The sequence below is a fragment of the Anopheles arabiensis genome, chromosome 2 (assembly GCF_016920715.1).
Source record: "Anopheles arabiensis isolate DONGOLA chromosome 2, AaraD3, whole genome shotgun sequence".
Taxonomy (NCBI): Eukaryota; Metazoa; Arthropoda; class Insecta; order Diptera; family Culicidae; genus Anopheles; species Anopheles arabiensis.
This window is the reverse complement of record NC_053517.1, coordinates 35,674,480-35,702,150: the sequence shown is the minus strand read 5'-3', so window position 1 is coordinate 35,702,150 and position 27,671 is coordinate 35,674,480. Positions and strand designations below refer to the sequence as shown.

At 40.8% G+C, this 27,671-nt stretch overlaps 1 protein-coding gene across 7 annotated transcripts in view; it reads left to right on the top strand.

Moving 5' to 3' along the window:
- The window catches only part of LOC120906751, a 92,801-nt gene that overhangs the window by 8,880 nt on the left and 56,250 nt on the right, over nucleotides 1–27,671 (top strand). For all 7 annotated transcript variants that reach the window (XR_005740157.1, XM_040318681.1, XM_040318754.1 and 4 more), the window contains exon 2: nucleotides 2,180–2,223. The gene's annotated coding sequence lies outside the window, so the exon portion shown is untranslated. The remainder of the gene's footprint in view (nucleotides 1–2,179; nucleotides 2,224–27,671) is intronic.

Genomic DNA, 27,671 nt, shown 5'->3' with positions numbered 1-27,671 from the left:
CGGCTCGTTTGCTCTGGATCGATTGATTAGTAATGCGACCTCGGGGCCAGTTTATCCGCCCTACATATGGGACGGGAAGCTGGGACGGGGAAATTATAGGGGATGCCCGTTATTTCCAACCGCCTTGCGCGTACGACAGGGTCACCAGCTTACCAAGGACCAGCTCTTGGTATCGATCGGTTAATGAAGAAAACTGAACGTTAACGAACGCCCATGTAACGGCAAAAATAAACAGGAAAGTCCAAGGAGACTTTTTTCTATCCTGTGGCTGGTAGGAACAGAAAAACACACTCGTTTGGTCCGTCCTTTTATTTGGCTGCGCTGTTCGCTACGTTTAGCTCCAAAATTGAACTTGATACGGCTTAATCATTGTGCTGGAATTCGGGAATCGTTCACGTCGAGGTTAAGGCTTCATGGGCCGCTTTCCCTTTCCTCGATTGGTGCAGCCGATATCACGGGCGCACTATTGAAAGTCAAATCAAAGTCAGCAAAAGGACATGTATTTTTTATGAAAGCCAACGCAAGCACCGCTCTTCGCCGATACGGATACGACGGTTTTGGGTGGTAAGAAATAGGGCCCTTGTATAACCTTTTCATTGCTGTCGCTTCCACTCTTTATAATTAGGTTAGGTAACGCGGTACACGGTCATAATATTTGAACCTTTTTGTATTACATTTCCACAACCAGTTCACCACTTTTCCCATCCCATGTGCCCAAAATGTGCGAGAGCAATAGTTGCAGGAAGCGGACTGTCGGCGCGTGCACTTAGGGGAGATTATTTTTATCTTTTAATCAATAAACCTATTAAGCTCGGAGGCATTTTCATCCGGGATGAATTATTCATCCAACGTTGTCGATGTTTGCCCACCATCATAGACGGAGGGTCAATTTGCTTTTGCTAGAAGTGAAAAAAGTGAAAAGTTTGCAAAAACCAAACCTCCGGCAGGCTGCAAGGAAGATAGCGGTAAAGTAGAAAAAAAGGAACGGAAGAAACAACTAAATTTGACTAGGTGAAAATGGCACTTCAAAGAAGGTGCGAAACAAAGATGTACTTATTTCACGGAAGCTGTCCCTTCATTAGCTGCGACAGTGCGAGCCACCAGAGAGCTTTCGGTAAATGGAGACAATCTTGAAGGACATAAACTCTCGCTACCGGGCCAATGGAGTGCATAATAAGGTTTAGTGGATGAAAAAGACAGTACAAAAAAAACATGCTCATAATTAAAGGCACATTACGTGCAGGAGAAGTAATTTCTAGGATTTCCGTCTAGCATCACGTTCCTTCAACAAAGTAGCAAGGGTGCTCCAAGTCGTGGCTACTGAAAAATGTTGCGAAACAACAAAAATAAAACACAAATACCCGATAATAACCACCATGCTCGAGACGTTGATGTTCCATGCGATGAACAAAATAAAATAACACAACAAAACAAAAAAAAAACGGCTACTTCAGACCACAGGTTTGGATCAGGCCAATGGAAAGTTGATCCTGATTTGTGACAGTCTGGCGAAGAAGTTCGTAGAAATATTTTTTTTCTTCTTCTAAATCTTTCATCCTTCCCTACGACTCACTCGGCAACAACATCGCCGTGGGGGGGGGGGGGGGGTGGTGAAGGAAAATTCCAAAGATTCCCGAAGAGCGATTAACGGGTTCGTTCAGGGCACGGGATGAAAGCACCTTCAGCGTTTAGTCTTGAAGTGCCGGAATTTGGTGCAAAATGAAATAACTTTGAAGTGTTTCCGCTGAGCATGCGAAGGGTTCGTCCGAATTTGACAGCTGTCAGTAAGGTGATTTCCCATTGCCATTTCCGGCCACGCGCCGGTGTCCCTTGTTGTACCTTCACCAATAAGGGGCTTGCTTTAAGCTTTTGGGTAGTTAAATAACGCGGTGTTTGGATAATGCAGAAAGTACTATGTAAACTGCTGTAAAATGTCTAGACGAAGTTTCACATTCCAGAATAACTATCTTCAACGGTGGAGACTATTGCTCGTAGCTCATGAATGTTGCGCTTATTAAATGCCTTGACTAAAACTTCTATTTCATACCATCCAACAAAACATTAAATATGTTCGTACATAAATTGTAGAAATTTTGATAAGCAATAATCGTGTTACATAAATCAGCAAACTTTAAGCATAAATTATAATTATTTTCTTTTTCCTTTCTTCCATTTCAAGTGAATCAAACCAATGGCATCCGTTTCATGACGTAAGGAAGTAAGGTAAGGCTTTATACATCATAACACTTCTTGTTTCACAAACCGCAGTGCAAAGCTTACAGTATAGGCGGAAAACATGCCGGTTATAAATTTTACAACAACAGCTAATCTCACCACCGGAACAAGTTGCTCGGGCGTTGATCGGGAAGTGCGTTTGCGTTTTTTTTTTTAAACACTTTGTCCTGTTCGTCGCTCACGCTTCCATGCTTACGTTAAGCTGTTAAATCTTTTTCCGAACCCCTTTTGAGAGGGTAATTAATTTCGGTACTTTTAAAAGAATCTTTGCCACCGATGATAGAACATACAATACTTAACGATACTGGGGCAAAAACAAATGGATCCTTAGCGGGGAAAAAACGGAACCAGCCGGATGGTTTACATAGCAGAAATGTAAAATGTTTGTTTGCGGAAAGCTTTTGCGGCAACGCGCACCCTGTTGCTAAGGATCCCTTTGCTTTTCAGGCAAAATGTTGTCTAATTTCTTTGAACGAACCCCGTAAGTGGAGGTGATTTAGATTTTGTTAAGGTTTTTTTTCAATGCAATTCATACAAAAAAACAGTTTGGGAGCTTTTTTCACGAATGTTGTTAAACGAAATTGACAGTTTTTTTAGAATGATAGCAAGTAAAATTTATCGTATGTGGGTTAGGCTCAATTTTGTTACCAAGTGCAATTGAGCTTTATTGAAATTAACCATGAGATAGCTTGAAAATGTAGGGACTCGCTCTAATTATGATTATAATTTCTATGATTATTATCATTATTGTTATTATATTATCTGTTTTTATTATTCTTATTATTATTATTATTATTATTATTATTATTATTATTATTATTATTATTATTATTATTATTATTATTATTATTATTATTATTATTATTATTATTATTATTATTATCATTATTATTACTATTATTATTATTACTATTATAATTATTCTATCTATTATAATTATTATTATATTATTATATTATATTATAACTATTATATTTTAATTATAATTATGATTTTTTAATTATTTAATTTTTATTTTTTAATTATTTTACTTTTATTATTATTATAATTATAATTATTTTTATTATTATCAATATTATTATTAGTATTATTACTTTTATAATAATAATAATATTAATAATAATAATTATAATAATAATAATTATTATTAATACTATTATTTTCATAATTATTATTATTATTATTATTATTATTATCATTATATTCCATTATTCATATTCTTGTTGTTCTTTTGTCTTGGATCACTCAATGTTAATTATAGAAGGTTGTGAGAAATTCGAATAAAAACAGAAGTCTGGTAAAACACTAACTAACTGAGAACCTCTTCGGATTCCGAAGACTATCTGGTTACTAATTAAATAACGCAACAAGATCAACAATCGACAATAAAAAGCAACCTTTCAAAAGCAGCAGGAGCATCTTATGAAAAGAGAAACGTATAAACAAGCCCCTTCAAGAGATTCTAACGATCTTTGTTTCTTTTGCTAGCTAGTACCATGCGTAATTGATGGAGTAAAGATGGCGAGAAACATTCAATGTATTTTTATTTATTTTTTTTTTTTGCCTGCTTGAAAGTAGTAATTCAAAGCATCGAAAAAGCAGTGCAATGTACAGTACAGCACAGTTTTACTTAACAGCGTAAAATTGAAACGAGCTGGAGAACAAAACATATATTTTTTCAATCATCTGCCGATCCCATTCCCGACGGTTCATTGTAGCATACTATCAATCGAAAGAGAGAAAAAATCCTTCAATTTCATCAAGTGCGTTGTTATGATTGATGATTCAAACCGCAACACAGAAACAACTACCCAAACAAAAACAAAAACCGGTTAATAATTCATTCCCAACCAGTCTGCAATCAAACGATAGCGTGTACAGTTGACGCCGACCACTTCAAACTGCAATCAGGTTCCATGCGATCGCCTGAATGATGGTAGGTGGTGAACTGATATTAATTGAATTTTAATTAGAGCTTCAATTTACTGCAACACTTCACGTATGAATGGCTGTACTGGAGTGAAGAAAAAAAAAAGTGGCACATGTACGTAGGCTGTACTGATTGGATGTTTATTAGCAGCGGTTTCGCTTCGCTTTATGTTTATGGTGATGTGCACAGAGGAAATCCAAATTTTAATCCCAATCATCCGCTGCGGTGGAACGGTTTAAGCGATAGCTTTAAAGGGAAGAATATAGTAGGAAAAGCCACAGCAAAAATTGGCATGGCTCAAAGTATAGAGAAATTAATTTATGAGCTTAGTTGTATATTGTGTTGTATTCATTATGTACACCTCGATTAGCGTTCTAGTATATATCACCGAAAGCATCAGCCAAGACTGCTATCTATTGTCCGTTGTACACCTTACGTGTGAGTGTGTAGGTTGTAGACAGGCTAAAGCCGTTAATGTGTTTCTGTGAGCTACACAGTGGGCCGCCAGTGTTTGCTCTTGCTAAAGGGCGATAGAGTTGGCCAAATATATGAAACGAACATGTACGGTGGGTTCCGTTGAACGGTTCACAAAATCCTACGTTTTAACGGAGAACCATAATCAAATGCAAACTGCTTTCGCAACTGCGCCTCTATCGCGTAGGAGGTGTGGTAGTAGATTGCCTGGCCCACCATCGCACATCCTAACATGTTTGTCTAGCCTTTTCACACACTCGCATACACAGATAAACAAACAAGCGCGATGATGCGCGGAGAACATAGTTTTAAGCTCAATCTTCTACTTGATGCCGTCGGAAAGTCGGGGTGACAACGTATGCATATGGGAAAGATAAACAGCTGCCGATGGAAAGGGCAACGAAATTCCATCACGCCTCATGATGAAGGGCGGTTGAGGAGCGGAGCAAGGGTGAGTTCTTAAGGAAACATTGGTCGGCCTTATTCATTTTCTCATCACCCATGAGACTAAATAGCACTGAGAAGCTGGGCAAACGTCGAGGCAAGTGTGTAGGGTGCGTCGTGCGAAATGTTCTTTTATTCGACATAATTGGCACCAATGTTTATGCTGCGGATTTTTGTTTTGTTGCTGCCTCTGCAAACTGCGCGGGTGCGAGCCGACAGTGACGGGTAGCAAATGTCTGCCGACTATGAAATTTCGGTTGACAGAGTAAAGCTGTTACTTCTTTCGCGCTAGTCGCATGTTTGTTTTCCTAGCGCTTGGGCCTGAAAACGGGAAGAAAATTTCCCTCAAGGTTTCAGACGAATTGATTGACTCGGGCTTTGACCGGATCGGAATTGGATGGTAGTAAAATATGTGTTTGTTTTAAGTTTCACATGCTAGTGGTTGCGGTCGTGCAAGATACATACTTGCACACCGCGTTAAGCCGTAAAACGGCACTAAACATCGAGTGGATCGTAACTGTGCGGCATGTGCCGGTCGGATGTGGCAAAACATTATTCATCAGGCACGAACCAACCGTTCACTCCGATTGATGTGTGGTGCTTGTTTTCTAAAATTGAGACGGAATTTGTTTTTCCAGTTAATATTATAATATACAATTTAAAATATCTGACATGCTGCTTCATTAAATATAAAAATTGTATTGCTTGAGAATTTGTAGTCCAATGTTAAAATATGATAAAAAGGACCTAGATCTAGAAGTGAAGCAGGAATAAACGTTAAAGACAAAATATCCGGTACCACAAATTGGCCACAAAACGTACAATGCCAGCAGAACGAGCACAGTGATTTATTCGCCAAACGTGTCCAGTCATGCACAAACCATAACCGAACGGCATGTAAGTGACACACCAACCATTTAGCTGGAATTTGGTACAAAAAGGCAAGGATTTTAGTGACCACCACCACACCCACCACCAACAACTCCATCACCACTACGATCATGCGTTTTGAAATGGATTTGGAAGCTTAAGACTTGAGGTTGGAAAATAATTAAACCCAACCACGTTCCCTACACCGATGCGATACCGACCGATGGTTGGGAGTGTGTTTTTTACCCGAATTAATTAAATAATAAGCCAGCGCTTATTTTTCATTCAAATCTGAAGCACACAGTCGTAGGCACTCGTCTCTCGTTCCTTTGCCGCTTTCAGCGTTGTCATCCTCATCACAAACCGCATCAATGGAGCGGGAGAGGGAGAGAGAGAATGTGTGTGTGCGTGTGCACGAGAAAGGAAAAATATTGAAACAAATGCGAGCCCTTTGACACAGGCACCAACGTGTATGCGGCTTGGAGACACCACTGTCTGCGACTAACCGACCCGGGGTTGGCTTAAGTGTACGTTTCAATCGAATGGAGGCGCACGGTACCGCCCAAGGGCTGCCGCAGCACATGCAGCGTACGACCCGGGTAAAGTTTGAACCGCACGAGTGCCATCAAGCGGGTAACACTTTACCCTCTTTGCTCGTAGTACCGAGTCGCACCATTAGCGAAAGTGGCCTAGACTTTCAGCTCTTCGGCAGCACCACCCGGCCTTAAAGTCGAGATCCGAGCAAGTTGAGAAATTTTACCGATGGGTTGCGTGGATATCCGGCACGCATGCCTCGCTCATACCTAAGCCTGTCCAGGCAGCCACACAGCCAACCGGGCGAATGACACATCCGCCAGCGCTGGATTTGCTTTTAGCCCGAGGACCTGCGAAGACAAAAGGATGAAGTTTTAATTGAATATGGGATTATGATGGGTTGCCCGTGTTACGAGTCAAGCGTAAGCGGTCTGCCAACATGTCCGTTCGACTTTTGCGCTGACTCAAGCCGCCAGCAACACCGTCTACACGAACATACGGTACACGGTACAACAGTTGGTTCTGAGGTCATTGTTTCCAACGTTTCAGCGCCAGCGGCGCTTATCGCATGCCATTGGCCTGACCGTTGGCTGAACGACGAAGCCCTAGCTGCAATGCCAACTTGATCTATTGTGTTGTCGAAAATATGGCTCTGAAGTTCCCTAGCAACACCTATCCTTTTTTTTTTGCAAACAAATGCACAACAATAACATGCCACTTCCGGCATTCAAACGGACCGGAGCGAAACCGTTTTGGCAGGTTTCGCTGCTGCTTTGTTGCCATAGTCTTGATTGAGCTTTAGCTGCCAGCGGATAAGGATTAAGATAAGACATGATTACCGTGATGGATGTTTGGCTCTGGATGAGAACGGGGTTTCAGTTTATTTTTAAGGCTAGATAGAAAGGTTTTTTTTGAAGATACGCTTCCCTTCCAACTGAATGTCCAGACATGAGAGAAAACATATTGCGGGTTGTTAATTCATATCTGGTTGGTTTACCATTGAGATTTGTTTTACGAGACCTTTGGTTAAATTAAAAGATGGTCAAATTTACGCAAAATGAAGGCCAAATGCTAATGAGACTAAATTGAAATTGCTTATATTTAACTGTTCTATCGATGTTTAATTTTAACAGAATGATTTACTACATTTCATTCATGGGATATTCATGTTCCTACCATTTCGGAGACAATGTATGCACTCTATCATTTATTATTTAGCAATCACTTAATGCAAATGTCAAATATAGATAAACTCTTTTCCCGTTCTTCAAAAGCCTAAGGCAGTAAATCAATAAATTCGAAATAGGAAATCAAAATGGGACACCTGGTTTCTATTCGATATGAAAAACGGGATACACATTTACAGTCCGATAGTAATTGATTCTTAAAATCTAATAGCAAATCCCATCATCTGCTCATAAACATCACTCCGTTCCGATAAAAGTACCCCCCCCCCTCACTCCTCTCCCCTCACCCACGTGTACGTTTCACATCGGCAACGAACAGCATAGCGAAGTTCAGGGCCAACGAATGTTAGATGCTAATTTAAGCATCGGAAATCTGCTTTCCCAGGATTTCCACGCTGCTCACTGTTTCCATTCGAGCCGCATGTTTGTTTCCATGTAAACCAGTTCACTATCAGCTTCACTGCTTTGCGCTTACCAATATCTAATCAAATGGATTCAGTTAAAAGCGACCGATTAAGAGGAACGCATCATAGACGCATCGCTTTGTAATGCTTTATCATGGATACTGTTTCCGTGAGAGTGGTTCGTTGCATAGTGACAACCATGTTTTAATGCAGTGTTTAGTATCACGTTGCATTATTTGAACAAAAGATAATCTGTTTTAAGTGAAAGATTTTCAAAAAGTGACGCTAACCAAACCACTCACGCTAACAAAGAAGCAAACATGCATCCATATTATTTAAACTGCGAGATGCATCAACATCGATTTTTTTACCTTAATTGCTCATAAATTTTGGAAAAGAATAGAGCGGAAAAGTTTAAAAATAATTACCATCATTGCTATCCGTAAGGGGCAGCCAATCATCTAGCTTGTTTTCACGCCCAGACAGTATTTGGTCGATGCATTTGCCAACAGGAAAACCCCGCAAAAACTTTTGATATTTATAGCTACCGAGCGTGGAGGAACGAATCAAAGATCACCCGGCCCGAAGCGACGTCCAATATGACGGGATTGAAGATTGAGGGGCTCAAGTTCTGCTCGAATTGAATAGATCGAATTGCATCTTGACCATGCAATGCTTCCAAAGGTTTCATGACCAACTGCCAAGGTCGTTGTGTCATTGTGAGGTCAAATAACTTTTCTGGATTTTTCCTTACCCTGTAACGGCTTAACAAACATTCAATGCTATGCATCTTCCTATTGGATATTTTTAACCATTTTACATTGCCTGGGAAGCCTTTTACATCTCACCTAAATTGGTTTGGTAGCATGTTTTGCCTGTTAGCATAAATTGAATTCTATCCAAACGTATGCATTTCATCGCGATGTAAGCATACACACTTTGTGCGTTTCCTATTGAATTTCCATTTCCATCTGTAGTACCATCAATGCTACCCACAGAGCTAGAAGAGCAAATTGCAATTTTCTATCAAAACTGGGCATAAACCATACCGATCGACAACTCGGTCAAACTTTGAGTGGGATTTACTTGTATGCCAAAGCACTTACTTTGTATCCATGAGTTCTCCATCTTCGTCATCCATCACGACCTAACAAAATACGGAAAGAAATATTTCTCCACCGCTCACGAAGGCAGATGATGGCATCATCGGATGCACCATGAGATAACTTTACCAATTTTTTCCCCCGGTTTGAAATTTGCCCGGATAGCTGCTTGTCGTTTCCTTTCTGGATCGGTCGTAGGTGATGAGCTGAGTGGTTGTGGTGGTAGATCAGATTGATGACTAGATCGATGCAACTGCGCCGCCGAGCGCCGTTGACTGAATGCCGCTGTGGACAAAAATATAGATGAAGATTTCGGCGCGCTGCACTAACCGATCCGGGACCGTCGACAGGAATCCATTAGTGACGAACATATATTTTACATTTGCTTTCCAAATACTGCTCCTCTTCCTCTTCTTCCTAGCTCACTTGCTTGCTATTGGCAGTGATGGGCTTGCCAAAACGGAAACCCGCGAACCGGTGAAAGACAAACGTGGCGACCGTTGCAGCTAGGTAAATGGCAAACAGTGAACACGTAGCTCAGATCGCGTTCCGAAGGTGAACGGGAAATGGTGTGGAATTTCGGCAACCCATGTTCGGGGCCCGTGTTTGCTAGCAATTAGCGCCGGGGCGACAACATAGTTGATGGACAGCTGGAATTTGACGTGAAATTTCGCCGCCACCGAAAACATGTGAGCGAGCAAGCGATGGAAAAAGGGGAAAATTTTGAATATGAAAATGTTTCAACACGCATCACGAGCAGGGGAGAAAATGTACTGCGGGATTTGTTTGATTTTCCCTGTCTTACTAGATCTGGAGTGAGGTGGGAAAACATTTGATCATGTTTCGCCCATCGCTGCCTCTAATTAGCTGACGATGAAGTGTACGTGAGCAGCAATTGCTACCAGCAAGGTAAAAGTTTCAATGGGGCAATTTAACCACAGGCAAGAGTAATTAGGTACAAGCAGCATATACTTATCAGCTCATGGCCGAGCATTAGCAGAGCAAACGAGTCGTGAAAGCTATTACAGAAGATACTTTAGTCGTACAGAAAATACGCAATTTCATATTCATTAAAAATCTTTACCTATCATGCATCACACCATCTCAAAAGGCCATTTATGCCATATCGCGATTAAAGCTGGCTTCACCAGGTATTGGGCAAATAAAACCACTATCATAAAGTTTTCCAACAAATGCCAACAAATTTGACAATGAATCCTTCTTACAGCAAAGCTCTCTATTTTCATTTTTGCCCAACATTACTGCACTACTCTTACACCGTGCGTGAAATTTATGTCCCTACCAGTGGTTACAAGATTTTATCGTGCAGCAAGCAGGCCCCACAATGCTTCACGGTAATCGATGGAGGAGCCGATAGCCGTGTTCTGATAATCGGAGCAGATTGAAGCTGAGTGTCTCACCGCCATTTCCTCCGTTTCGCTCGTTGAGGTTGTGCTGAGTGGCGTGGGATCGTTTGCTGATGGTGTGATTTCGACCGCTGGTTTTTCTTTGTGTAAGTAGAAGTTTCTAAAAGATATCCCTCTTGCTTCTACTCTTCAACTACTGTAATGGCTGAGTGCGCAAGCTTTTTCCTGCTGGTCTAGTGAACTAAAGGATAAAACGAGTATCAATCATGAATAAGGCATTTTGAGAGTTTCTTTCTGTCCTTTAAGAAAGAAGCTTTCGATGTATTTTCGAACAATGAAAAATGAAGGTGCGATATGAGGCATTAGTGGTAAATGGTTTAGTATATAATAAAGGTAAACATAGCGGATATTTGTGCCGTCTCCACAGTAGCAAGGACTAACTATTCGAGTCCTCTTTAATAGCTTAAAGGCCAGGAAGTCTGCGCAAGCTATCATGAGGGTCACTACGGTATAGAGGAAATGATTTTGAAAATTGATAAGACAACATTTGTGGCTAATAAACAATAATTTTTGTCGGTTCGTGTTATGCAAACATCATCGTATCTGCAATTAGCACCAAAGTATTTGTAAACCCCTCAAAACCCTAAGAAAACAAGTAGTCACAAACCTTTTGTAATAAAAACGCTTGCAAAACGTTCGTTTCCTTCCTCATAAATAAGTTTAATCAAGAATGCTTCGCTGTTTTATGTCATTGTCAGGCACTTTTCGCTATCCTTCCCACCGGAAGCTCAATCCACCTCAGCAGCACAAGTGCATAAAGTTCGTTTCGCCCACAGCATCCATTATCTGTGGTCCTGCAGCCAGTACGGCTGTCATTAACCTCAAATTGGCGGAATGAAATAACGGAAGAATGCAAAGTATTTCTGCCCATCCCATTTCCCACCAACACGCGCAGAGCGTTTGCTTTATCCACTTAATTCACTGCCGCACAACGGTGAAAACAGCTCGTCGCACTGGTGCCAGAAGAAGGTGCCATCATCCGCTCGGCTGGCAGACAAAGAAGCAGATGTGCGGCGAAAGGAAAAGGGGTGGCAAATAGTTGAGTGATGAACGTGGAAAAATTGTTCCCACCGGTCCTTTTCAAAGTTTCTTTCACTCTTCAACAGTTGAAGAATTTTTATAAAGCTTTACGTCTATACGTGCGTTTACAAACCGCTTTTTATCTTTGTTATACAAAACTTTAACATAAAAACAAACTCACAAAAAGCATAAATCGCTTGTAAAACAAGCTTCTTTTAGCGACAATTTTAATAAAAAGCAAAGTTAAATTAAATGCATCTCCAGCAGCTATGTAGCATTATTAATGCATATCTTCGAGCACCCTTGGCACTGGGAAAACTACGTGACGGGGAAATAAAAGGAGACACCAGTTTAAAATGTGCACCTTGTTGTGATCATTTTAACTCTAGTTGGGACAGCAAAAAGCGATCAAAGGAATTATTAAACACAAGAAAATGAAAATATTCGCAAAATATTTTAATGACAGTCAGTCGATGTAAAGCGTGTACTGCATTATTAATTAAATTTGTTTTCCTATGCGTTTGAGGAAAGTTAGCTTTTAGTATTAAAAGCTTTTCTATATGTTGTTCGATAAAATTACATAGCTTTATTAAAAACACGTACACATTTGCAATGATTTTCGACTTGGTTTGAAAAAGAAATATAATATCATATAAAAAATCGTGACCAGTAAATTTAATTCACGAAAAACAGACTACGAAGAACAAGCGTCATATCACTGCACAACATAATCCATAATGCATGCAATAAACCGTCGTGCTGCCTCATGTACCATAGATGAGCTGACATAATCCTAATACATCCTGAATAGAATCAATCTATTTTTATCATCTCATGTTTTATAGGAACACAAACTATTCCACCATGTCTGTTCAAATATTGTTTTTCTAGAGAAATAATTTGATGTTTGGTTTCTGATCATTTCAATAAATTAGTACCTCAAACATAAATACCTTAATACTTAGTACCTTAGTAATATACCTTAATAAATACCTAATATTTCCACCCGCACTATTTGTATGCCGAATGTCACAGCAAATCGCAAACCGGCAGATATGTGGATGGAAATTGAATTCACTTTTCATTTTGCTGCCTTGAGCTGGTTTCCAGCTTTTTAAACAAAAAAAAAAGGTTTCTTTTAGGTTGAAATCGAAAACTCGAGTTTTTATGGGTACGCGAAGATGCTTGCGATGATGTAACTAGATCGTGACAGAAGAAGTGTCCGGGAACATGGAAAAGAACTTTAAAGTTTCCTAAAACACAGTGCCCTTAGTATTGAACGGGAAGAGAAATCGTTACATAAAACCCGGTTTTCAATGAAATGTTTTTGATACCATTAAAAGCTAGCCGATGATGGAAAATCCAATCAAAAAGTGCTCGATTGTAATAACCCCCGGTTTGGGACGCAGAAGACGTTTAACAAGCGCTCGACATTGATTCGTTCGAGCAATCGAGGAACAATAAAAACGATTTTGACAGACATAAAAATACTGTAAAAGGAATGGCCAAGACATAACCTCGAAAACCATCCTTGCTGTCGGTGCCGAAAGGACGACGACATTTGACTGGTCATTAAAACCAGCCGGAGAATGACCCTTGTCGTTCTACGGTTACAGCACATGCCAAATGGAACCACATGTTGCCGTAATGAAATCGAAGACGTTGTTTGGGGAAGTAGCAACCATGTTTGTGTCGTTGTTTGACTGGGTTTGAGCATATAAATACATTTGGAACATCGAATAATTGGAATGCAAAACTGTCGTAAAGATAATTGAGGCTAACCTTCTTTATTGCAAGCCTTTACATCTACCTTGCTTCTCACACACAATATTGCATTAAATGGATAAACTTTTAATTAACTAACTCGTTCATTCTCACGTTCAAGTTCAATTTTCATGCAAATTTAAAACGATCGATTGTGAGCCATACTATGTTGAGGTCACTTTTCTCTTACCGTGCTTTTGAACTAGAAAATGAGGATGGTTTTTTTTAATTGCTTAAATCTATTAACACCACTTTTTATCACTAACGACAAAGGCGGGTCGGGAAAAAACAAGCTTTGTCGCCTCACCGCGGTCGATAAATCGGGAGCGAACGAAGCTCATTGGCGTTTTCTTCCCCAGTGCTTGTTTCCTACTTTTGCGTTTGCTTTGCCACTATAGGGGCCATCAAACAGTAGCAGTAGCACCATCACCATCACCTTCCTCAATGCCTTCCTTCCAAGACGGAATAGGGAAACCGGGGAAGGTCTGGATTAACAGCTCGTTAGCATAATTTAGCCATACCGCACCGTCCAATGACACTGCCGAAGACGAAGCCGTTGTTCGTGGCAAATGTGCAGAAGAACGGACTGAAAAGTGACGACAATTCTGGGAGAAGCCTCACAACCACACTTCTGACCCACCGCGACATTGAACCGACCGGGTAATGATGCTTTTCCGAGGCTCGAACGGGGCGAATCCATCACTCATGCCTATCGACGGTGTCGAAAACACTGCCTCTCAACCCTGACAATGGTGACCGTCGCGGGGAGGCCGTTTTGTATGAAATATATTGTGTGTGAGGGTGTACATTTTTTTATACTTTTTTTTTCCTACTCCATTCACTCACCTCTCGATTCGTTTATGTCAACATCGATTCACCAGAGGGGATAAACGCAGCCTCCGACCGCGTCCCCGGGTGATCGTGAATCTGCGCGTCGTGAACATTCGATAAAACTCGTCCGAAATCAATCACTACTGCGCGCCCGTTCGTTCAAATACACTTGCCACTGCTACGGTACGTTTGATTACGTACGCTGGGTTTTATATACACCGACACGGATTCAAATATTGTACATCTTTGCAGCATGCCGTTACTATGGGCTCCCAATCGCCCAGCGTAGTGAAATATTGTATGCAGGATGTTCAATCAATTTTTTGACGACGATTACACAATTGATTGATGGAGTGCTGTGGGTAGCGATTTACCACGTTTGCCACGTGCCATGGTGGAAATTTCCACACGATTTTGGTTTGAAGTGAAACAGGGAGGTTTGGTAGAAATAAAAAAGAAAGAACCGTTCGCTCCACCGCATGTTGGATATGTTCTGCGCTATCGTGGAACCATGTGGATGCTACAAGCACGACGCTTGCTTCGACATGAGTTGTCAGAAGTTTAGCGACGCGCTACCGGATGTGTTGACAAGCTAAGGGTGTCTAGTTTGTCTTGACGCCGGATCGTGCGTGTTCGGTGCTGGAGAGATCCAAATGTATGATTTTAGCCGTCAATCTGACAGCATTGCTCAACTGGAAGCAAGACAATCCTTGCTGAGTAAACAACAATTTACACGAGATCAACTCAAACATAACTATCTTGTTGAAATGATCGTGATTCAGTTTCGTTCACTTGCACTTATTTGAATGGCAAGAATTATAGAATCATGAGAAAGGTCTCGATTCAAACTATCAATTAATTATGCTGAGAGTTCAGATGAAGACACATTGCCATATTTTGTAAAGCTCCTTTTCACGTAGCTATGAATGTCTACATCTGACCTTCAAACATTTTGCCTTCAAGCCTAAACAGCATAATTATCACACAACCTTTCTTACCACCGAAGTACTCCAGTGTGCTGCTTTTCCGGCTGTCAATCGTGTGGCGAGTGTAAAAAGCGTCAAAAGGAGGCGCACGGTCGTTCATTCAGTCATGGCCTCAAGAACGGAGAAGGTTGCTATGATCTAGCCTACCGTTCGCAGCCCTTCATCGTTCCAGACGCCCCTCGACGGGAAGAACACACACTGTCCATCATTAAAAGGTCAACCATTTTGAACCACTCGCTATCGTCGGGCAGGCTCTCTTGATCTGAAGTACCCTAGCGCAATTTTGAGCTCCTTTCACTAACCAGTGTCAGAACACCTCATTAACGGTGCACTTAGTGGGTGTTTGTCGGCCTGTGGCGCTGTAGGGTGTAATAAGAGCACCAGTTTCTATGCTAATGTACAAGCGACCGGGCGAACGTTTGTGTGCGTGTGTGTATACTCTGTTGGCCTACTAATGCGAGCGAGATGAATGCGGCGTACGGGGTACACGCGAATGCTACATGAATAGTGGGAAAGTCTCTATATCACCTGGACGTGAGGCTTTTTTTTGGTACACAAGTAGCAGAATAAAGCGTGGGAACAAAGCTGTACTGCATAAAGGCGAGATAATATCAACACAATTACCATATTAGACGAGCCGGTGAAATAAAGCTGCCTTCGTGCCAATTGTACCGTTGTAACGTGCAAGAAGAAAAAAAAACTCACACACTCACACATAAGAATCCACCCCGCTCGTTACTTTCATTTGAAGGTGAACTTTGCACATGTGACCCTTTGCGGCGACGGTTGCACATGTTGGGCATAGTCGGCATATTCTACATCCCTCCAGGGAGGATGGCCTAGCTTTAATTCCACTAAACCACTCTAGCTGCCCTGTGTCATCAGCATTTTGCTCACATGTCATTTACACCACATGCAGGATCACGTCATTACGTGTCAGCTGCAATCAGTGGAGTGTGTATGTGTGTGTGTGTGTGTGTGTGTGTGTGTGTGTGTGTGTGTGTGCCCGGCACGGTCTACGATGGAATAGATAAACGTTTCTTCATGCTTTCTCCGTTCGTTTGCTCTTTTCATCCGTTTTCCGTTTGTTCAGTGTTCTATGTGTATGTGTCTGCCATGGGCTCGTCTTTTCTGCAGTCATTTTGTCTTCTTTATCTTTTCCTACTGGTAGTAACAATAGCACTAATTAATTAATTCTGATGGCAGCAGGGTGTCAGGTCAGGAGCAGCACGAGCTTGTGAGCCTGTGTGTCAAGTGAACGAGTTGCAACGGTGCATAGAATGCACTCGTTCTTTTTTCTCCTATTTTTGCTGTTCCACTTTTGCGCTTTTGTCACAGGCGTCGGTGGGAGGTTGAAATCCTGTCAACGAAAGACAAATGTCGATTTGCTCGACAATGAAGCAAGCAATTGAATTGGTAGCATTACCAAGCTTACGGTAACATGTGCCATTTCGGTTTGATGATGTTGCCGGAGCGGACAAAGGATAAGAGCTCAAGCATGCTAAGGTTCGCAAACACCTTACCGTACACTTGATGTGATTTGCAAATAAGAGCGTCATTTCCGGTAGCAATCCATTAAAAAGTTCTAACATAGACAAGCGTACCCAGGGTGAATGCACAAAAATGAGTTAAAATGTGTTTGATTGCGGTAAACAACTTCTGTGCGGTTACAGCGACGAGGTACCAAATAATAAAAGCCCCAATGTTGCAGTTTTGCCATTAATTTCAATTAGTATAAGTTGATAATTTGATAAATATTTTCAGTACAAAACACATTTTAAATAGCATAAAAAATAAAAGATAAAAAATGTAAAATGATTTTTCACCGTCAACAGACTGTCCTTTCTTTTTGAGTCAAAGACAACATATGAAACACTAATTCAACAAAACAAATGCATCTTCTGACCGAAAACAACGATGCACCCAAAAAGCTTTTGACCAAAGTTTACTTCCTTCTTCAAGTTTCCTGTTATTTATCCGCCAGCTTCCGTTCCACAGCCACATCATTCCGTTTTTATCCAATCGCTTTCATATCTAACCAGTAAACAGGCACTCGGAATGGCAAAAAACAGTCACTGAAATGGGACAAAATCCATCAACCATTCTGACGCCACATTACGGTTTCCTCTTCACACACACTGGAAAGAGCATTGGGAAACTGTCTTTCCGTCTTTTCCTCCCTTTCTCTCGCTCTCTCTCTCTCCCGAAACCATTGATGCCGTGGGTCATCAATCATGTTTATCTATCGTGGGCTCCGCTGGTCCACGGATCATCCCGTAAAAGCAAGGCAGCAAGTAAGTAGAAATCAAGGGCATCGAAGTAGCCGGGCATTAGCAGGCCAGCATGACTAAAGCTGGCAATGCAGCGCGCAGTGTGGCACCAGACGCTTGTAGTTCGTATTTTTTCAATTTTTATGTCCATTTGCTTGGATTTCTAAGCACAGCCTCTCGATAAAACCGAACCCGTTGCGGAATAGTGGCGAATCGCCCTTTCGGGATGCTAGGCGTTTATGAGATATCAACGCCCCGGGCGCATGATGAATAGCCTTTTCATTGCAACATTGAGCTGCTGGCAAAGAGTGGACGGCCGCAATGAAACCGGCAGTAGAACTCACTTTTGCACAAAAACAAAACCATAGGACCAATCCAAACGAAACTCCTCCAAATGGTCGCCAGCATGGGAACGCCGTGGACCGTACGACGGTTTGCAGTTGAATCGATTGTAGAGTGAATGGCGTTTGGATCGCTTTTGGGGCTAGGATTTGATTTCAATCCTCACCATCCGTTCGAAGCATCCTTCAGCTCAACCGAGCGATCTATTTTCGTCCGTAGCCCAGAGCGAATTGAGCAATTGAAAGGTGCGGCGGATGGCTTTTTATTACATCGACATTGAAAACTTTGAGTGCTGTAACATTGATCCCAAGACTGCAAAGTGCAATGTTGCACTTTCGACCCAGCTGAACGTTGTCTGAGCGAACGGCATAAATCCATGAAATGAATTTGCACAGAATTACATAGTGCTGGATCACAGGGATGTTCACCATGCTCAGTGCTTTCATTCGGGTATGGCTTGTTTAGAATTTGGAAGTGTGCTGTAGACGCTACGTTTATTTCTTTGAACCGATTTCAGTGGTATATTGAACTTGTATCTGAAATAAGGTGATTTGAAACAAAAAGCACAAATATCTTTAATTCTTTTTCCATCCCTTAATCCATACCACTGACAACACTCTACTGTGTTTGAACAAACGTACAAGATAGATTAGGACAAAGCCGATGAAATTCTCTTCCTGTACTATGGTCTCTTACGTAAAATGCAAAAATGCGCCTTACCGATGCTGTTGTATCTAAATTGTTCAAGTGCATTTCAAACATAGAGATAGATAGACCAGAGCAAAATAGACTAATTGAAGGAAAGAGGCTAATTCATGGTTAGTGTTTACTTTCCGGCCGATTAAGTGGCTCACGAAATAATTTACAAAACTTGGAATAGGAAAATATGTGCTCTTGGACATTGGAAACTAACAAAAAGATGAACTGTATTTAAGCTGATAATACGATTACAGCGGATCATCGATTATGCAGGAGGATCGAGATGGGACGGTTAATTGCCAGTTTATTGATTTACAAAGATTGTTCTTTTAAAACTAATTGCTGGTTAAATTCTTTTTGAGGTTACTCTTTTCTACAAGATTACATGATAATATATGTTAATAGTACTAATAGTTTTAATACATGTAGAATATAGAAAGAAAAAGCATCTCTGTAGCTCAATTTACCGCGCTGTCAGCTTCGACTGACACCAGCACAGAGTGATCCCAAATTGACTCTATGAAAGTTGTCCCCTATTCTCTATTTGCCAACTGGCAGTTGTCTTCTATTTCCTACATACATTGCAGCTATTTTTTTTTATACGCAATATTGTTATAATGATACTTGTATTGATTTATATGCATATCTGTAAATGATTTTTACACTACACTATTTCATTAATTCCATTGAAACGTAAAACCAAAACTTGAAAAAAGGTAGTTGAAAACGTAACGTCTAAATTGTATTTTTTATTACCTGAAAATCCATCGTGATCCATGTACGCTACAACCTAACTCGGGACATTTCATTTTTTAATTTTTATAATTATGCTTGTTAAACTTTTAGTTAAAAATGTTTGAAAGCTTAAAACACAAATATTTGTTTATTCATAAGCTATTTCACAATTGTTCGATGCACAGCATATCCAAACTTACCATGCAGCATCCAAACCGCTCGACAAAGTATTGACTCGCTGACATAGCAAAGCGACCGATTTCATTTTCTGTGGTTAAAATAAACACTAAACACCAAATCCATTTTGCCAAGTACAATATGACATTTACTGTACTGCCTCTCTTCATCCATTTCGGTTGCTAGCATTAAAATTGTGCCGATTGCAGCGTCCATCAAAGTGGAATCGAATCACGAACGCCTGAACCCATCCTCCACCCGATAAGGATAAAGCTCCCGCCCATTGCTAGTCCGTTCCATCTGCTGGACTAATATTCACGGTTGAATGGAGTAGCAAATAGCAGCTGAGTCGGTCGCCACCATTAAGGCTCAATAAATTTATGCCATCATTCAGGGGCACGGGCCCGAGTCATATGCCCCGGTAACACTTCCCTCCCTGCCACCGAAACGTGTGCCTACGATGGTTATGATTTTTCATCGTTTCTTCCACTCCACTCCTCTTGCCGTCCGTCCTCGGGGCGGGTGTGCCGGCCCGCTCGGTGGGAAAAGTGGTAGCATAAAATATATGCCATTTATATATCGCACTCAAGTGACGACCATTATGGCTTGGTCTACTTTTCGGCTGCCATGGTGGCTCCGGGTAAATCCTCACGGCCCGTGGACAAATCCAGCGCTTCCGTGAGCTCAACGATTCCTACAAAAAGAACCCATCTCCCCGTTCCGTGCGGCCCGCGGAGCCCTTCGGCCCGCTACCGGTTCAAGTGGTGCGAGATTGGAATATGATTTAGCCGTGGGATGAATATGATTTTTCACCATCCATTATTGCGCCCACTGTCAGCTACAGTGGGGACTTCTGCATCGTACCGTGTAGTAAATGCTCCACGTGGGTTACGTTCGCTGTATATGAGCTGGTAGATGATGAGGTTGATGTGTTTGTGCTGTGTCTGGCGGGCACAATCGGTAACATGGAGCTGCCCATTGTTGATCATATTACACTCTGGGAGGGTGGTAGGCGGAGATCTTGAAGACAGTGAATCGAAGGGACGGATTTGGCCGACACACAAACACACACATACACGCATACATACACACTAGTTGTGTGTTACTGTTTCGAAAGCTTTCAGCAAATGCCACTCGGTGTCGGCGTCCCGTTCCAATGCGATTGATGTCCTGGGGACAAGCGAAAAAGCGCTAAACAACGTTATAGATTTAGTTGGTTCGATTTATGCGCCGCATCGTAGTTTTTGTTGCCGCTTGGTTTACGAGCTGTTGGCAAGTGAGAGGATGTATGCGAATGGGGTAGTGTTGCGAAGGTATTTGCGATGCCCAGGAAACGAAGCTTCGGCTCGCCCGTACGCCCATGCGATACGGCGTGCTTCAGATCGCAATGCATAATTTATGCCGGGTCTGATGTGTGTGGAGTATAAAATAATGATTTCCAGGGAAAACATGGAATGCGAGTGGTTGGAACGCTTTCTTATCATAATCAATCAAAAGGATGTTTCGTATAATAACAACCGTTGATTACTGTGTCAACATTGGGTTGATTTGTGTGATTATTTTTAATAACATCAAACGATTCATGTTTCTACGTTTTCCTATTTTATTTAACATTTGCTCGAAACGCTTCTAGTCTATGCTATACAGAACGATACCAATGATATTTGAAACATACCCAGTACTACCTGTTGATAAACCCATTTCTCCACCGTAACATTAGCAACATCAGCGACCTTTTATGTTGGTGTCCCCTATTAACGATTCCATCGTTCAATAAGGTCACATACCATTTATACTAATTAATATTTACCATTTCTAACACAATGGTCGTAATATTTCTCTCCGACCCTATCCACTATCTCCATCTAGTGTAATCTTATGGAAAGGATGTGCGAAAGAAATTGCATAGCGTTGCCACAAAGCTAAACTAAACGGCTCTCTTACGACATCGCTACGAAGGTACAACTAACACACAAATGCATTGTGAATCAATTTGAACACCGTGACGCCACTAGGCGATGGCACCCCGATGGTCCATGTCGGAGGTCATTACTTATCTAATCTCGACAATGGATGCTCATTACGTTAGTGAATTGAGTTTGGGCTGGGTTTCTAGCTCGGAAAACAGCACCGAGGACACTGCGAGTAACGTTTGGTTATCGTACAGGGAGCAGTTCGGGCAGTGGACGAATGCTCTTCGAATCTGATTACAACGCTGTGCTAACGAGAAACACTAGCCCACAAGGCCGACAGTGATAGTAATTGGAAGACAGGGTGATTTTATTACCATGCACGGTATTTGATTTTTTGTCATCCGTCCGTTCTTGCAGGTAGATTTACGTTGTTTCGTTATTTCTTACACCACCATGTACTTTCGATGGAATTCGGGAAGCATGGAGATATAATTTGGGCATATATTCTTAATTTAAAGTTAAAGTATTTATACTCCATAAAATATAACCTAAAACTCATGATAATATTTAACCGATAATATTTTTTTTTACTATTCGTTCTTTCAAGTTAAGTTCACGTTAAAAGCTTACGGTAAGCAATTACGTTTCCTTCATATGGGGTATTGATTAACAACAGCAACGGAAATATTTCGAATTATTGAATTTAAGGAACACCACGGTCAGATAGTTTTATGATGCTACAATGAAGCTAAACAATATAAGACCAGATCATAATTGGATTGCACTATACCTTTAATTTACTTTAAAAACACTTTAGTGAGGACTGTATTAATTTTCGTCCATTTATGTTCATAAAGTAGCGTTCAAGAATTATAATTTATCAATGCTGTATTACTAGCCTCTTTAAATGTTCGTGAATACATGATTTGATAATTTGTATAGCAAATTAAATATGTGTTAACTATTCACCGTATTGAAAATACTTTTTCAACAATAATTCATACTTCCCACCACAGTAGATAAGAATTTACATTTGGGGGGATGTTTCAACGGTACACCATCAACATCCTTGGTACTAATACACCTGTCTTAAGGCAGCTTTGGTTAGACAGCTCTTTCCTGTTTCATCACGTTTTCTGTAGGATGATGACGATGAGATCAGGACGTAACAATGTTCAACTTACATGAAGATTAAAAACATCTACGAGCTATAGTAGCCCTGTATATTGTACATCCTTTTACCTTAAGGTTCTTTAGCTCGTTCAGTTTAGAGACAGATTTTTACTCGTAAAAAAACATTTCTCTGTGTGCAACATCTAAATTGAACGGATATTATATTTTTTCGAAAATCTATTAATTGAAACCATGTTGTTAATCGAAAACCTGCTAAAAAGCCTTACCGAGATAAAAAGGTTATGTTTTTTACATAAAAAAGCAAATAAAAAATCCAGTATCATGCGGTGCGTCGGAAACAACTAAAACCACTTTCCTTTCTGTCCCATCTTCATAGCCGGGGAAATGGGGTTGCAACGTTGGTCCGGAAAACCCTCTGCTTAAGTTATTTGAAACTCTTCCGTATCTCTTTTCGGAAAGTGAACCACAGCCTAAATCAACAAAGTCTATTTCCGCTAATTTCATCGCCTATCGCCTGAAAAGTCTCTCCCGCATTTCGGTATGGTTTTTTTTTCTTCTTTTCGCTTGCTATTCCCCAATGCTTCGGCTGTCTGTAGGGAGCGTGTAAAAACGGGCACCAAACACACAGTAAAGAGGTGGGATTTTCTTCACTGCTGTACTGTGAGCGCTGTTTTTTACTTAAAGAAGTGCAAAAAATGTTTAAAGTTGATTGGGTTAGTGTTTTGAACAACAGATTCTGCTACACGCATCTTTCTGGAATTATATATTCACTCACTGTGTCATCTGGGTTAGTGTAATGTACTGCTGAACTTCGATTTCTTTCTGCTACAATCGATTTCATCTTTTTGCGGGTGTAAAAGACTGGTTTGGAAACGCATTTTCCAAATAGTAGTTAATTTTAAATAATAAATGTTATGATGTGTTATTATTTTATTTGCAACAAATTAGGATAATATTGCCACAGTTTAATTTCTACACAACTAATTATTAAACTACAACTGACTAAATATCACCACACAGACCACTAATCACTTTACATCGGTACAATTAAGCTATGCTTACATCTAATCTAGAAAAACAAATAACATATCCGTCAATTTCAAATGATGAAATAGATTCAACGAGGCTCTAGAATTGTATCGTTCAGCTACCCACAAAATGGCTCTCGCGGGGCTTTGAATGTTTTATGAATTACGCACTGTTCATATTTCTTCACACAACCTTGTTATGCAAGCCGCGACCAACCCCGCCACGCCATTTCAGCGGTCGGGCTCGATATTATTTTCCATATTTTCCAAACATTCGCCCAGTACAAGTGGCGTGATTTGTTCTCATAAATTGAAATTAATATGCCACGCTCATGTGTGTTTGCGGTTGAATTTGCAATAAACACGCAGCAACCGTGGGCAAACATGTCTGTCAGCAGAAGCACGGTTCGGTACGGTACATTTACAGCGTATTGTCTTTGGCATTTTTTCCCCGCGCCTCGCATCCCGTGCCGGGCCGCGATGAAGGGCATTCATGCATAATTGCGTCAGGGCTGATATATTTCATGATTAGAATTTATTTTGTTCTGCTCCATTGGAATTCTTTTCTTACCCATTCAAGTGATCCTGGCGTGGCACGTGGCACCGCAGCTCGGGAGTCGGCGTTTACATACAGTGGAAGTTTCTACCATTAGCAAAATTATGTTTCCGTCGACTTTTCTCGGTAAACACAATATGGCTAGCAAAGTATTTTTAAGCAGAAGGTCTCAACAATATGTTTGGTTGTTGTATAAACTAACCGCACACTTTGCATGTGCGGAGTATGTCGTTTGATGAGTATATTTGTTCCCAAAACCATTGCATACCAAACAATCAACAAGCTTTTACGTGGAACAGCCGTGGTCACCGAGGTCGCATCAGGACACGTGTGTGACAAAACAAATATGGTACAATGTATCCAAGGAAAACCACAAATGCGTATCGTTCGAGAGAGCAGCTGTACTTTGTTGTTCAACTTCAGTTCTCAATGCTGATCTTTACAATACTTTAAACACATTATTCAAAAACTACATACTCAGCTGCAGTGTTGTGGTCTAAACAGCAAAAAACCAAAAAGAATAATTAAATAATTATGAGTAATAAGTTATTTGAAAAAAATCCCAGTATGTGCTACTTGTTGCATAATTAAAATTGTACATCTTCAGCAAACCAGACGAAAATTCGTTGTACCTCGCAGCAAGTTCCGTCTTTTTGGTGATTTTATGAACGCTATGCAAATTTATAAAGATGCTTGTTTCTGTCGCTTGATGGTTGATGTTTGCGGTTGCTTCCAAGCATTCCATTACATGACCAAACACCCCCTTTCCCCAGTTTCAAAGTTCCGGCGGTTTTGGAGGCAAAACGTAAAGCGACATCGTGCGCATCACTTTTAACCGTCACAAGGTTCGTGAGCTTCCGCGAAAGTTCAAACAACCTTTTGACCTACTTTCCGACAGAGCCGATGGCACAGCTTCCTTAAAAATTGGTTGCAATGTGCGTAAGTGCGCACGATATGGAACGCTGAGCAAGGCGAGAAGCAAAAAAAACCTGAGCAGAAAGAAATCAAACACGAAAAGTGCGAAGTAATATATATAGATCCATATTCTTGTTCGCTGCTTTTATTGTACGCCTCAGTTTTTGCGTCTCGGAATAAAAAAGGAAGCTCCCGTCCCGTTGGTGCTTTATGAACTTTGGTACGAGCGAGCTAGTTGATGCATAACGAAGAGTTGTTTGAACTTGCTTGCCCTACCCATGAGTCGTGCAAGCGCTGAGGCATTGTTTTTGATGTGAAAAATGTGTTTGCTCTCGAGCAAAAGTGAGATGAATCACATTTTATTTCCCACCCGCTCCGTGCGCTCCGTCGGTGGTTGACCTGTGTTGACAGAGGTTCTTTGCTGTGAAAGGATGCCCACGTAATGGCTCGATAATGATGCGTCCCTTTTGGTTGATATTAACTGCCAGATTTGATGGTTCGTTCTGTCGTGGCACGTTTCGTCCCACTTATTTTGCCATTTTGGCGCATAATTTTTACAAAGTCAATCGCAACCCAAAGCTCTTCGATTAAATCGCAGCATGTCATGTCTGGCTCTTGGCTGGCGAGAAGAAACCTTGCGTAAGGAACCGCAAAAAATCCACCGGAGATGGTGCGTAATCACCTCATTTATCTTTCCTTCTGAAATCGATTGGCCAGAACCAAAAACCCCCTGTAAAGCCCTACCAATCCGGAAGATTTTTATGGAGCGCTCAGAAAGCAGCGTAGTTATAAGCTTCCCAAACCTTTGAGCTTGGAGCTTAGGAGTGTCTCGTACTGTTCTTGTAAGGCGTTGCAAGCAGTCAACCACTGCCAAAAAGGTTAAATGTATCTTCAGATTATATTTCATGCAGATGAAGTAGATTCAGGAAAAAAAACCATAAACTTTAAGTAAAGAAATGAAAATGAACATACCACGAAAATAAACCACAAACAAATGTACTACCGGAGTCGCCTGAAAGGTGTAGTAACCCTTAAGTTACATTTAAATTCAACATGCTATACCGATGTTGGAAACTAAAGCCTAAAGGTTTTGTTTGCTGTCCACAAATGGGAACATCTTTTGCGTATGGGTTGAACAGGGGAAATGGTTGAACAGGATGTTACCTAAGGAAAGATAATTTTATTAGACCACAGTGCAGAATGGGAACTCTTTCCGTGCATGAACGATTTCGGATCCAAGAATCGTAATCAAAGTCGAACGTTTTGCCAAAAACGCACATCTTGCCAACAGCCCATCGGTTGTTTGGAGAAGGGAAAGTTTTTGGGACCATGAATTTAAATGGACAGCACATTTGTCACATCCGTCCCTTTGCGTTCGGTAAATTGGGCTCGAAGCATTGGGTGTATTTCCATGGGCGCTCTGTTTACGTCGAATGCGCCTAGGGACGGTGACAGGAAATGGTGAAGCGACCCAATTTGACAGCAACTCCGCAATCGTAGTTTTCAGTTAATCTAATTTTAGCTTCTCTAAGATTGACTTGTTATAAAAAAAAGGTTGAATGACTGTTTCGTGCTTTCACTCATGCTGTATTTGAAGGAGTCACTTTGGATTCTAAAAGCGTATTTTATAGCAACATAACATGCCAAAATGAATGCTAGCCACAAGTGGGTTAAATCAAAAACGTATCAATAAAATTGGTACAAAAATCATATGGAAACAACCATCTATGACTGCTACTGCGAATCTTTCAATAACTTTCACTTTTTCTATGGAAGGATCTGATCGAAAACCTTCTCAGTAAACCAGCCCTTTTTCCTAGCAGTTGGGTTTTGTTTTTCATCTACTTGCAAAACGACATTGCACTGAAACCCTTACGCTATCCGGTTACTACGTGCACCCAAGAGTGAGTTTTAATAAATGTTAGCTCAAGCCGTAGGATCAAATGTCAACTTTTGCCATGAAAACGGAGCCTCAAGCTGTCGGACCGTTCTCAGTGGCGTAGGTCCGCAAACGGGGAAGAAAAATTGCACTAATCAGCCTGGAGGAAATATTTGCAGGAACGCTTCTTTATTGACATTCCTTTGCCACCATGTGCGTCGACATTTTTGAACCGAAGGATTTAGAACACTTGGTTCATTCCTTGTTTTTTTTTTCATTTTTTTTTTCAAGTAAGTTCATCACCATTTTCATTACTTCTGATCAGTTCGGAGCTTTCAGAAAACTTCGTACAAGTTAATCTACGAAATCACTGCAAGACTCACATCGTTTTTTTTACATCATATAGTCTGGTTTTTCAACATGAAACATCACTCATTATGTTTTTGATTGGTATTGAAATTTAAATGTAGCTCTTTACAGAGAAGTGCTTACTGGTTAAAAATACTGACTAAAGCACAAAGAAAAATAGGAGGAATAAATTGATTGCTTATATCATATTACAGAAAAGATATGTAATTTCACACTGCAGCTGGCAGGCATTCCAAATTCTGTTCCAGGAAAAGAATAAACTAACGATGCAAGCCTCCAAATAACCTGGGATCAGGGATTAAATTCCATCGAGCGAAGCGATGCTCAAAACCAATCATCGTGAAATAAGACACCTTAGCAAGGAGAAATGTTCTGGATTCGGAATTGCAAGTTGTGTTTTTTATTCTTAAAATATCCTTCTTTCGCACAATAGCTTATCAACTTA